Source organism: Microtus ochrogaster, chromosome 2, assembly GCF_000317375.1.
Source record: "Microtus ochrogaster isolate Prairie Vole_2 chromosome 2, MicOch1.0, whole genome shotgun sequence".
In the NCBI taxonomy this organism is placed as follows: Eukaryota; Metazoa; Chordata; class Mammalia; order Rodentia; family Cricetidae; genus Microtus; species Microtus ochrogaster.
The window spans coordinates 90702154-90705701 of NC_022010.1; positions in this window are offsets into that span (position 1 = coordinate 90702154).

The following is a 3548-nucleotide window of genomic DNA, read 5'->3' on the forward strand; positions in this document are numbered from 1 at the left end:
ATATATTGTCAATATATTAAATGTATTTTTATGAATTGAAAAATTATTACTAAGGAATATAGAATGTATAGTTACCTGTAATACAATTACCCAAAAGTTAAAGAAATGAAATATTTTTATAAATATTGAATCTGTCTGTGCCATTATTTCCATTGAGTTTTTGAAATATTTAAATCCTTCCTCTGCCTGTTAAGTCTAGTTTACATATGCTGTTGAATGCAGTTGTTCCTAGCTGTCTTCCATTAAGCACTGAGCTCTTTATTTCCAGTGTTTTGTTTTTTAAGAAGAACTTTGATTTTTGAGACAATCTCAGTGCTATCCCTTCTTTCCTTGAAGACTCTCATGAGCCCAGATGAACTTTCAGTTTTCAATCCTGATATCTCAGATTTTGAAATAGGATTCCTTACCTGTATAGCAAGGCTTTCCTAAAATTAGCAATTTATTATATATAATTTATATCTTTTTTCTATTTGAATTTGAACACTTTTCCTATATTGAAAGTATTTTGAGCATAGATATATTCTACTTTGGTGAAACATGTTGTCAGATGTTTTGAGGTGTATACATTGATATATATGAATAATTTTTTAACAAAAATTTTGCAGTAAACTAATTTTGTTCTGTGCCATCTCCAAAGCTTACTGACAGGGCTCATAGGCTCAGATGGGAATAGATCTCTTTCACAGGCTTGTAGCTTTTTCCAAGCAACTGGAACATTAGGGTGGGCAGCCAGACTAGAGGAGGACCAAGAAAAAGCATTGTCTGCTCTAACAGGTCAGGTCTGCAGACACTGCTTTCACTTTATAGGAATGTCAATGTCGAATTTATTTTTTTAAATAATAAAATACAAAAAGTGGAAAAAAATCCACAGAAAGTTTCTGTAGTGGGGTCAGAAATTACTAAGCTCATACCTGCCTACTCCCCAACCCTTATTCAGCAGTGTGGAAATTTCTGACCTGATGACAAGGCAGGAACCTGGGCATCCTGTGAAGATACTACAACCCAGGATCCTTGTCAGGATCAGATGTGCTTGGCATTAGGGTAACTGAGAAAATGGATGATAGTTGAGTTTTTCCCTGTGATAGCAAAAGTAGTTAGCTTCCTTCTCCTTCCCCAGGAGGACAAATTCTCACCCTTCATCTGTAGTTCAGGCCCTGGGGCTCGGGATTCAGCTATGAACCTACTCTTGTTCCCAACACTTTGCCCATCTCCAACCTCATGCTTGTGCTACCTAAGGAAGTTTAGTCAGAGGTCGTATTTGTAGGAGTATCAAAAGGGAACTGCAACTCTGAGATAATATGTCTTAGGTGTAGGTGTTTGTGGCTTAGCATTACATTTCAGTAGAAAACAAAAAGAAAAAAACTTGAAACTTATTTGTCATCAAAAATAAAACAAAACATTAAAATATTTAAAAAAATTTAAATGATATTTTGGATTTTCTGTTTCCTTAGATAATTATGCTCTCTATGGTGTGCCACAGCATGTAAAAGCGTCATGAAAATGGATTAATTTCTTATGTTTTTAAACCTTTAAAACATTAAATTCTAAATTGAGGATGATAAATTAATTTTGCTTTAGAATGATACCAGTTCTCAATACTTACTGATTCATTAGGACACACTGACTGACAGATTGAATTATATAACTCTGTGCCCAAAATGACTTCGTTTTCCAGTAAGCAAACATTGAAAAATGGCAATAGAAATTCACTTTGTCCAAGAATATTTTATATGACATATTTGAGTTATTAATAAAAATTACCTTAACATATGCCTGAATTTTTAAGTGATTAATTTGCGATCTTACCTGTATATTTTGAGATTCTTCCTTATTATCATAAAGTTGGAATGGGTTATAGTATTACACTTCAACTTGGTTTCAAATTTCTTTAATTTTCAGATGGGCTCAATAGTCAAGAGAAGAATCAAAATTTAGGAGAAATTAACATTTGAGAATTAGAAAGGCAAAAATCGGGTTTTTCTTTTCTGCGGTAAAAAGTAGCATGTTTCTCTTACTTGGAATTTGCTGAGGAGCTCTTTTTGAAAGTGCCTATTTGCCTTATAGTCAGGGTCTCAGAAATTAAGAATACATATGGACCTTGGTCTCACAACAATGGAGAGAGGAAGAAACCAAGGTCACAGGCTATCCATAGGTAATAATAGCTATGTCCCTTGAAGTGCAAATTAAAAGTTTCTGTCAAACCCTAAGAGAATTTCCCACTCTGACCTCAGTATTTTTCTGTGGAGAATTTAAGTCCTAACAAATTACTGGCTTTTGGGGATCCTAGTCTATTTGGATGTATACTTTCCTAAGCCTGGATGGAAGGGCAAGGGCCTTGGACTTTCCATAGAGAAGGGTGTCCTGCCCTCTTGTAGGAATGAAGGGGCAGGGGGGGTCTGATGAGTGGGAGAGAAGGAGGGGAGTGGGAAGAGGGGAAGAAGTGGAAAATTTGATTCCTATTATTTATAAAGTAATAAAAATATCAAAGAAAAAATAAACTATGCAACTATGAAAAAAACAAATATAAACTATTTAAAACTAATTAAAACTTCACACTGAAAACATGGTCTTTTCTAAATTAAGTCTGAAGATTTTCTTGCTAGTTTGAGTTTTGCTGATCTAACCCTTAAAATTCTCCTTCACGGGGCTGGAGAGATGGCACAGAGGTTAAGAGCACTGGCTGCTCTTCCAGAGGTCCTGATTTCAATTCCCAGCAACCACATTGTGGCTCACAACTCTCTATATTGATATCTGGCGCCCTCCTCTGGCGTGCGGGCATACATTTGAGGCAGAATGTTGTATACATAATAAATAAATAAATCTTAAAAAAAATTCTCCTTCACTTTTGTGCATGTATTCTAAAACAAATAGAAAATAGTTCTGAGTGACTTAGTTACTTTAATGGAGGATGTAAAATGAAAACGAGTTATGAGAATAATTAGCACTTCACAGAATAGATGGCTAACTATCTTCATCAGTATCAGGATCTGAGTTCAAATCTCCACAGTTCACATTAAAAGGGTGGGTATGCTGTCATTCACTTGTAATCCTAGTGTTCAGGTGAGCCTTGGAGACAACAGGATTGCTAGAGCTTGCCATACATCAGCATAGTTGATCATAAATTTACTGAAAGGCTTTTTCTAAAGCATAGAAGATGGAGAGTTATAGAACAGAACATTCAATGTCCTTCTCTGTCATCTGTGGTATGTGTGTGTTTACATACTCACATACACTTATGTATATAATCTCAAAACACATATACTACACAATACAATCCTGCTACTGTTTGATTTTAAGATCCACTATACAATGAAAACTTGCCTGAGTATTTGAATTTTTCACCTTTCTTATGTATCTGTACAGTGACCTGTAATTGCCTCTAAAATATAGTTTCTGCTTATTAAGGTATGATGTATAATGTTTCTATCTCTCTGTCTCTCTCCCTCTCTATCTATCTATCTATCTATCTATCTATCTATCTATCTATCTATCTATCTATCATCTATCTATCATCTATCTATCTATCTATCTATCTATCTATCTATCTA